Source organism: Ornithorhynchus anatinus, chromosome 1, assembly GCF_004115215.2.
Source record: "Ornithorhynchus anatinus isolate Pmale09 chromosome 1, mOrnAna1.pri.v4, whole genome shotgun sequence".
NCBI lineage: Eukaryota > Metazoa > Chordata > Mammalia > Monotremata > Ornithorhynchidae > Ornithorhynchus > Ornithorhynchus anatinus.
In genome coordinates this window covers 57,450,010-57,460,443 of record NC_041728.1, presented here as the reverse complement: position 1 = coordinate 57,460,443, position 10,434 = coordinate 57,450,010, and the positions used below count along the sequence as shown (strand labels likewise).

Sequence of the window (10,434 nt, the reverse complement as noted above, 5' to 3'; positions counted from 1 at the left end):
AAATATGCTGTCTGTACCACTGGCTGAAATTCCGGGCTTAAGATAATGATTTGCATCAATTTTAAAGAAAGCAGATATATTTATAAAAATGACTGACTACCCTAATGGAGAGGGGAGGTCAGTCCATGTCTCCTCCAGTGGTTGCCCAGCCACCACCACCACAAACAGAAACTCCTTACCCGTGGCTTTAAAGCACCCTCTCTGCTCCTACCTTACTTCTTTGATCTCTCACTACAATCCAGCTGGCTCACCTGGCTCCTCTCATCTTGTCTTATGTCATCGAGTCATTTCCGACCCGTAGCGACACCACGGACGCACCTCTCTCAGAACACCCCACTATCCATCAGCAATCGTTCTGGGAGTGTATCCTTAGAGTTTTCTTGGTAAAAATACAAAAGTGGTTTACCATTGCCTCCTTCCAAGCAGTAAACCTGAGTCTCCCCTCGACTCCCATGCCACTGTTGCCCAGCATGGGTGAGTTTTGACTTGTAGCAGATTGCTTTCCACCTGCTAGCCACTGGCCAAGCTAGGAATGGAATGGGTACGCCTCTGCTCGACTCTCCCTCCCATAGCCGACACTGGTAGAGTACTGGAAACTCTCCAGGTGCAACCCTGAGAGGGCCTTGGCTCCTCTAAGACCAACATACTCACTGTACCTCAACCTCACCTATCTCACCACTAAGCCCTCACCCACCTCGTGCTCTGGCGTGGAACTCCCTCTCCCTTAATAGCCTACAGGTCATCACTCTTCCCACCTTCAAAAGATTAAATCGCATCTCCTCCAAGAGGCCTCCCTAACTAAACCTTCATTTCCCCTATTCCCTCTCCCTTCTGTGTCACTTGGATTTGTACCCTTTAGTCATCCCACCCTCAATGGAACATTAATATATTTTCACGTCTGTTTCCCCCGTAGACTGTAAATTTCTTCTCTCTATGGTATTTCTTAAGTGTTTACTGTGTGCCAGGCACTGTACTAAGCACTGGGGTAGATACAAGCTAATCAGTTTGGACACAGTCCCTTTTCCACCGGGGGCTCACAGTCTTAATCTCCATTTTACGGATGAGGTACTTGGTGGTAGTAATAGCATTTCTTAAGCACTTACTGTATACAGAGCACTATATTAAGTGATGGGAAAGAGTTTAGCTGGGAGAATTACAAATGAACTGTGTCCCTATATATATGAACCACAATATGTGAGCCACAGTCTTGGAGAATCCCTCCCCACTCAACCAGAAAAGGAACAGTCCACTCCACCTTCAAAGCCTTCCTCAAAGATCACCTTCTCCAGGAGGCCTTCCCTGATTAATCCCCACCATTCTGATTCCTCCCTCATTCCATCAGTCCTCAAGTCAGAGAATCCACACTGGAAAATTGCAGGAAAAGGCGTAGGAAGTAGTAGTTTGGCCGTGGTGAGTGTCAGCCACATCTGCTAGGTGGAAAGGATGCTGGACAGCCACTCAGCAATAATAATAATAATGGTATTTGTTAAGCGCTTACTATGTGCCAAGCACTGTTCTAAGCGCTGGGGTAGATACAAGGTAATCAGGGTGTCCCACATGGAGCTCACAGTCTTAATCCCCATTTTATAGATGAGGTAACTGAGGCACAAAGAAATTAAATGACTTGCCCAAAGTCACACAGCTGAAATATATATATGAAATTTATGAACCACAATTTTGCCACACAGTAAGAGGAGTTAAGTGACTTGCCCAAGGTCACTCAGCAGAGAAGTGGCAGACCTGGGACTAGAATCTGTGTTCCACATCTGTGCTCTATCCACTAGGCCATGGTGTTATTGTGGACAGGGAACATGTCTAGCAATCCTTTTATTCTCCATAGCTTTTACTCACCCTTTTACTCACCATATTTTACTCTCCAAGCACTTAGTACAGTGCTCTGCACACAGTAAACCCTCAGTGAACACAATTCATTAAACTCCTTACCATTGGCTTTAAAGTATTCAAACATCTTGCTCCTTCCTGCCTCACCTCACTGCGCTATTACTACACCCCAGCCTGTATGCTTTGCTCTTCTAATGCCTACCTACTCACTCTACCTCGATCTTGCCACCGATCTTTCACCCACATCCTCCCTCTGGCCTGGAATGTCCTCCCTCTTCATTTCTGACAATTACTTTTCCCACTTTCAAAGTCTTATTGAAGGCACATCTCCTCCAAGAGGCCTTCCCTGACTGCACCCTCGTTGCCCTGATTTTCTCTCTTCAAATACCCTTACCTCAGCTCCTAAACACTTATGTACATAGCCATAATTTATTCATTTGATATTAATGTTTGTCTCCCCCTTTAGACTGTGAGCTCATTGTGGGCAGGGAATGTGTTTACCAACTCTGTTGTACTCTCTCAAGTGCTTAGTGGAGTGCTCGGCACACAGTAAACACTCAGTAAATACAACTGTTTAGTTAATTTATTGACTGAAGGAGCATGACCTAGTGCAAAGTACATCGGTCTGGGTGTCGGAGAATGCAAATTCTAATGGCAGCTTTTCCACTTGCCTGCAGTGAGACCTTGGGCAAATCACTTGACTTGCCTGTGTCTGTTTCATCATTTGTAAAATGGGGATGAAATGCCTGTTCTCCTTCCTGCTCAGACTGTGAGCCCCTCGTGGAACACTATCATTGAAAAACCACTACCAAAATCTGGAATTAAAAAAAACAACTACATCTGCAGCCTTCTACAAAGACTCAAAATCATATTACGTCTCCTCATTTCACGTGGTTAGGCTATGCTTGGAATTACTTTTACAAAGAATAAATAATTATTGAGTTTTAACATAAATAGTATTTTGTATTATTTTTTCCAGACATTTTGGAACCAATCCCAATTTATAACGTGTATAACTATGGAAAAACATAACTCAAGATATAGCCACATTTTCAAGGAACGTAACCCAGTGCAACATAACCCCGGTGCATCATGGGATACGCCTGTATAGACAACTCTCAATTACCTGTCTTAATCATCATACATTGTATTTATTATTTACTGTGTGCAGAGCATTGTCCTAAGCACTTGGGAGAGTACCATATAGCATAGTTGGTAGACCTGATTTCTGCCCAGGAAGAGTTACCCAGTCTCGACTTAATGCGGGAATAGAGCAATAAGGGTATGTTCACAGGGTTCCAATGGGCACTGGGGAGAATGACAGTCAAAGCATTTGGGAGAAGATGGTCCACACCAATGGAACCCAGAGAGAATCACTGACATGATCTGTGGAGGGCGTGGTATAGAAGATTAGTGGGAAGAAAGGTTTCCACTTCTGTAAAAGCTAATTTGGGATGGAGAGCCCTGTACACACTAAAGTAAAAATCCCCTGGTGGGCTAACCAGTGTTAACTAATGTTTGGCAAAGCATTTGATATTTCTGTAGCCCCACCTCATGCAGAAGAGAAAGATTTGACCAAGTCCTTTAAGTAAGTCAAATCCATTCCTGTCTAGACCAGTGGATAACTCTAAGATGCTCACAGAGAGGAGTTATTCCGGTTTGGTTTGTAATTCTAATCCATAGAGATTTTCTACTTCATCCCCAAATCCCCTAGAGGGTGACACTGCGGTGAAACCCCTGAACAATCCAAAGGTAGCATCTTTATATAAACTGACAATTATCTGTAGATGGCAGAGAATTATGGCTGGTGTTTTTGTTTGTTTTTTATGGTACGTGGGCAGGGAACATGTCCATTATATTGTACTCTCCCAAGCACACAGTACAGTGCTCTGCACACAGTCAGTATTCAGTCAATATGACAGACTGACTAAATGCTTACTATGTGTCACGCATTGTTCTAAGCACTGGGCATATACAAGTTTATCTAGTTGGACACAGTGCCTGACCCACATGGGGCTCACAGTTTAAGTAGTAGGGAGAAGGACTGAATCCCCATTAAGTTGAGAAAACTGAGGCACAGAGAAGTTAAGCAACTTGCCTAAGGTCACAAAGCAAGCGACTGGCATCACTGGGATTAGAAGTCAAGCCTTCTGACTCCCAGGCCCATACTCTTTCACTAGGCCAAACTGTTCCACCCCACTGTAACTGGATAATCATGCTAGATGGTAAAGTTTTAGTGCAAGAGTGTTCTTCTCTTACTGAGATTTTATTGACCGTGCCTCACCTGAGGAAATTTGACTTCTCTGAGTCATTCTAAGGACAAGGAAAATATCCTCCACTGATGTCTAAGGTGTGGGAAACATCTAACTCAATATGGTTGAGTCTGTCTTCCTATGAACTTTCAAAAGGCTACATGTTTCTGTTCTCAGTTCAATAACAGGGCTTCTTATATTATCCAAACCTAACAATTTTGCCATGATTTTCTGCTTTGGAGTAATTATGCAATGATCAATGTCTCTCCAGAAAAAAAAATGTGTTCTATCTGAAATTGTTGTTTTTATTCTTATACTCCAATCTATGTGAGGTGTTTTTCTCACATTTAGTAACATATAATTTACCGCTTTTTTGTTTCCCTTTAAACTTGTGGTTACCTGATCACAAAGTAAAGTGCTGCAAACAGTGAATTATTGTCATTATCTTATAATAAAGTAAAGCACTGCAAACAATGTGCTGATCTCTTTGTGTCCTAATAGGGAAATCATCAATCCAGCATACAGTGGTCAGCATGGCAGGACATTTAATATAAAATGCTCATTATGATTTCTTCCTTCTCACTGTCTACACCAATTAAAACTTCCAATGTTTTTTCCTATGTCATTTCTAGCCAATTTAACAGAATGATCGTTCAGCAAATGTGGTTTGGCAGCAGGATGGGTAAATTCTTTTCTTTTGAATTGTGAGCCTGTTAGAAAAGCTCAACTCTTATTATCACATCTCAGAAAACAGCAAACCACGGTCCTAGTTAGAATCAATCATTCAGTGGCATTTGTTGAGCGCTGACTTTTTTAATATTATTTGATTTGGGGTTTTTTGTGGTATTCATTAAGCCATTGCTATATGCCAGGCACTGTTCTAAATGCTGGGGTAGATAAAAGGTAGTTAGGTTGGACACAGTCTATGTCCCATGTGGAACTCACAGTCTTAATCCCCACTTTACAGATGAGGTAACTGAGGCATAAAGAAGTGAAGTGACTTGCCCAAGGTCACACAGGAGACAAGTGGTAGAGCTGGGACTAGAACCCAGGATCTTCTGACTTCCAGGCCAGTGCCCTAACCACTAGACAACACCACTTCTCAAAGTCCCAACTACGACTCTGAGGTTCTGAAGTACTAAAGGGGGTCAAAGGACTACCCCCTTTAGGACACCACATTGGAGCACAGCTCCCCAGAATGGCCTCCACTTTATAGTGGTTTCCTTTCTTCCCTCCTCTTCAAATCACAAGGCCCAGAGCGTCTTCTTAAAGCCTGGGTAAAGCCAACCTTAATTGTTCTACTATCTGCCACATTTCCTGACCAGATTTTAATTGTTTGTGACATATAATGGTCTAGTTCAAAGAGAACAGTAATGGGAGTCAGAAGACCTGGGTTCTAATACTGCATCCATCTCTTGCTCTGACCTTGGGAGTCATTTAACTTCTTTGTTCATCTGTGAAATGGGGATTAAATAAACTGTGAGCCTCATGTGGGACAGGAACTGTGATCAACCTGATTATCCTCATATCTACCTCAGTGCCTAAAACAGTGCTTGACCCATAGTAAGCACTTAGCAAATATAATAATAATCATTTGATCCCAGGAACTTGTCAATGGGTCATATTTCCCATAAGAGTTCTGGGTAAATCCTAACCCACTGTTTCAGTAAGCATAATCAATCAATCAATTTGGCAGGGAGATGTTCATTTTACTTAATTATCTTGTAGGTCTGGTTTTAATTATGTGATATTCCCATTAATAATGTCTATTTAACTCAACTGCATATTTCACAACGTTAAAATGTCTTTGAGACTTAAAATGAATGCAAATTAAAAAAAAGAGGAAAAAGTTAGCTCTCACCTGGTTTGGGATAAAATGCCTCAGTATGCTAATGTGTTGGTTATTAAAATGTATAAAGATGGAAAATTCAAAGTGCAAACGTGTTGGCTTGTGTTGGAGAGCTGAATGCCCTGATTCTGTATGGAGACACGGTGCTCCAACTCCCTCCGATAGTCGTAACAGAAGAATGTGTTGTTCAAAAGGTTCTGCTCACTTTAACTCTACAAGGAAGCCAGAATGAAGAAAATATAAACCAAAAGCAGGACTGAGGAGCTGAGGTAATTGAATGCCAATAGGTCACCTTGGAGAGGACATCACAGGTCCAAAGAAATGGCATGCCACATGAGCAGGATCAGACCATATGGAATAATAATAATTATAATAATATATTTTTTAAGCTTTTACTAAGTGCCAAACAATGTACTAGGTACAAAATAATCAGGGTGGACACAGTTCCTGTCAAGCATGGGGCTTAAAAAAAGAGATACTGAATCTCCATTTTAATAATGATGGCATTTGCTAAGCACTATGGGCCAAGTACTGTTCTAAGCGCTGCGGAAACTGAAGTACCTAGACATTAGGCCACTTGCCTAACGTCACACAGCAGGCAAATGGTGGAGTCAGCTCAGAAACCAGGTCCTCTAACTTTCTGGCCTGTGGTCTTTCACCTAGGTTATATGGCTTCCTGTGCTCCCTGGAGAAGACTGCTGATAAAAGGATTCTATATTGACCAGACCTAAAAGATTCAGTGACATACAAAGAAAGGAGCAGAGTTGGGAAACTTGCAAGTGTTCTCTCAAGAGAAATGACGAACTTAAGCTAAATGGGCAATGGCTCTGATCAATAGGTTTCAGAACGGAGAAAGTGGGTCCTCCCTTGATTTTACAGGATGGCCCTTGACTGCATGGGTGAGCTCCTTGGCCTGACAAGTAGGGGAAGGATTTTTTTTTTTTAAAGCACAGGTCTTCTACTCCAAAGCTTCTTGTACCTTTTCCTTCCATGAACCTTTCAAGATGTCCTACCAGTCCCATACCCACTCCTCCTCGTCCAGATATAAAGGCTGGGGGCAGGCCCAACTGCTCTAGTTTATATATCCCAGTGATCACCATGTGTCCAAGACAGCCTGTATTTTTTGACTAAAATTTCTCCTCAAATAGCAGCTTGGCCATTAACTTTTGAAGCATTATTTTACATTGTAGCCCACTTTTGCTACTAGACCAAATCATAGATTCCCTGCCCAAACTGAGCTCTTGCTACTGGAAGGAACTAGAAAGGAAGAACAAGAGATGAGGGTGCGGGGGGCAGGGAAGGCAAAAGGAATATGACGTTTCAAGTGGAGTATTCATTGCTGCCCTATCAGGTGGGATTGCCAGGAAACTCACTACAGGGGATTGCAGAGAAGATAAAGGAGGTACCAATTTAATATCTTAGTCTTGAAGGATAAACCGCTAGCAAAGTTATGATTTCACTGGCAAATAGTAGTGGCTCATAGTGGGCAAGGAACATGTCTACCAACTCTGTTATATTCTCCCAAGTGCTTATTATAGTGATCTGCCCACAGTAAGCATTCAATAGAGAAGCAGTGTGGCCTAGTAGATAGAGTACAGGCCTGGGACTCATAAGGATCTGGGTTCTAACCCTGGCTCTTCCACATGTCTGCTGTGTGACCTTGGGCAAGTCACTTAACTTCTCCATGCCTCAGTTATCTCCTCTATAAAATGGGGATTCAAATTGTGAGCCCTATGTGGGACTACAGGGACTGAGTCCAACCTGATTATCTTGTATCTACCTCAGTGCTTAATACAGTATCTGGCACAAAGTATTTAACAAATACCATGAAAAAATAATACAAGTGATTTATTTTGGAGATCGCAGAGTGTCTCTAGAAATTTCAGAATGCAGCCTCACTGTTTAGATTTAGAACTGGAAAATGTCCCTAATAATATAATAATAATGTTGGTATTTGTTAAGCGCTTACTATGGGCAGAGCACTGTTCTAAGCGCTGGGGTAAACACAGGGGAATCAGGTTGTCCCACGTGGGGCTCACAGTCATAATCCCCATTTTACAGATGAGGGAACTGAGGCACAGAGAAGTTAAGTGACTTGCCCACAGTCACACAGCTGACAAGTGGCAGAGCTGGGAGCCCTGACTCCAAAGGCCATGCTCTTTCCACTGCGCCACGCGGCTTCTCAGTGGCCAACAGCAAGGACCACTTTGCACTTTGGAAATATTTTAAAAGAGGAACCTCTGGGATCCCAGCTTGGTGGGAGAAATACATAAAGGAGCCCAACTATTAAAAGAATATGTTTGCCTTCCCAACCTTCCACTTGGGAGAATGAAGATTAGAACGAAGACTAGAACCCAGTTATTTGAGTCCTTTTTGCAAATAGTCTTTCCAGGCCTGGAATGGTAAGGAAGCTCAGTGAATAATATATCTCAAGGGAAGAGGATGGAAGCAGTCCAACCCATGAGGAAAGGAAGAGAGTGGGCTACCACTCCTAAACATGAGATTCCTAAAATGTCTGAAGATGCTTAAATAGTAAATAGCAGCAATTACTGTAGGATCAGCCAGAAGCCAAGGACTTGGCAGAGAAAGTGTTCAGTTCAAAATGAGATTACCAACATTACCTGCGAAAGGGGTGGGTGGCGGGGGAAGCGATGTGCAATGTAGGAAGAGGGTAGAACTCACTATTACAAGTACTAAAACACAAATGTAATCCTACAGAACAAACTCCAGGAAATTCTTACCTTTTTTCTTTAAACTGCAGTGTGCCATCCAGTAAAATATCTCCTCCCTGAGTAATTCTGATTGCAGAAGGAGGATATAGCTTCTCTCATGGGATTATGGTGGTGTGTGCAATGTTCCTTTTTATTCAGTCTGAAGCAACACCTTGCCATTTTTTTATCTTGATCTGGATATGTAAAGATTTAGGGGTTAGTGCCTTACCTTCACCAGTAACCCCCTTCTTTGAGGGGGTTCTTTGCCTAGGCCATTGCTGTAAAAGTTTAAAGCCAAAAAGGAGTTGGGAGATAAACCTAGTCACTCTAGCATTGTCTTACTAATATATAGGTAAGACATTTGTTGAAATTCTGGTCTATGAAAATATACTAAAATATGGATGGTGCCTGTTACACTTTCACAGCTTCAGTAAGATTTAACTTTTACTAAGAAACTTAGATTTTGTTGAAGAAAAAAAAAGAAACATAGCCCTTCAATTAAAAAAAAATCTGCCTCAGGCTAGATTGTTTCATTATACTGATAAAATACAAACGAATAAATGATGAAAGGGTAAAAGGATTGATGTCTTGGGTTTTTTTTTATTAACACACTAGTGTTGATTTTTTTTTTCCTAGGGAGTTTATTTTTACACAAGATCAACGGATCTCAGGAAAAAAAAAAGATTTCAACTAGGAAAAAGGGCAGTGTTACACTGACAACTTCATAGCAACACTTGTGCTTTTCTTACATAATCTGGATAGAATGCTGTTGAAGAATGGGGAACTTTCTTCCAATAACAAGTGCCCATCTGGATCGAAAGTAAAGTGATGTCAGAAGAAACAGTTGTGAACCTACACCCAATGTCAAAGAGTGAGCACTGAAATGCTATTTCAGAGTAAGAACTGCAATGCTTTTTCTCTATAATGGGAGATTCTTCTAGAATACATCCGCTGCATTTTTGGAGAACTCAGTGTAACACATAAAACTTGGTATAGCAAGTTTGGCCTGGAAAAAATCCCATAGAGTGAGAGGAGAAGAAATCTCTTTATCACCAAGACCATGTGTTTTTCTTTGGGCCTAATGACTACATGACAGCAAGGGATTTGGAGAAAATTAGAGACTCTTCATATTGAAGGGTTTGCCTGCATTATCTTAGAACTGTGATGAGATAGCTAAAAAATGCATTAAAAGATAGAAATAAGTGTTAATAGCCCGATTAGTGGTGCAAATGAAAAAAAATAAGCTAAAAAGGAAATAATTTCAAAAGTCACCAATCTAAAGAACAGCTACTGAATCAGGGGCAGTTTTAAATGGTATCAAAATGTTTGAAGATTATTTAAAAACTCCATCTCTCTTCTTTTTGTGCCTCTTTCTCTTTTTCTCTCTCGACTGCAAGTTCATTGTGGGCAGGGAAGGTACCTATAGATTCTGTTACATTCTACTCACATAAGCACTCTTTATATGATTGATCTCTCTCTCTACCTCTGGATCTTTATGACACACATGGATGTGTGTTAAGATTTAATAATAATAATGTTGGTATTTGTTAAGCGCTTACTATGTGCAGAGCACTGTTCGAAGCGCTGGGGTAGATACAGGGTAATCAGGTTGTCCCACACGAGGCTCACAGTCTTAATCCCCATTTTCCAGATGAGGTCACTGAGGCCCAGAGAAGTGAAGTGACTTGGCCACAGTCACACAGCTGACAAGCAGCGGAGCAGAATTCGAACCCATGACCTATGACTCTCAAGCCCAGGATCTTTCCACTGAGCCATGCTG

General features: G+C 41.6%; 1 long non-coding RNA gene and 1 other non-coding gene across 2 annotated transcripts in view; both read right to left on the bottom strand.

Annotated features, from left to right (window-relative positions):
* Positions 1-484: 484 nt before the first annotated feature.
* Positions 485-622, bottom strand: LOC114816885. The gene has a single exon (XR_003764689.1). It is a non-coding gene; the product is annotated as a small nucleolar RNA SNORA7 (small nucleolar RNA).
* A 5,233-nt stretch (positions 623-5,855) lies between these two features.
* LOC114816403 overlaps positions 5,856-10,434 on the bottom strand; it is a 53,938-nt gene continuing 49,359 nt past the window's right edge. Inside the window, exons 3-4 of the long non-coding RNA XR_003764204.2 lie at positions 8,685-8,848; positions 5,856-6,155 (exon numbers count right to left, since the gene is read on the bottom strand). This is a non-coding gene — a long non-coding RNA (uncharacterized LOC114816403). The remainder of the gene's footprint in view (positions 6,156-8,684; positions 8,849-10,434) is intronic.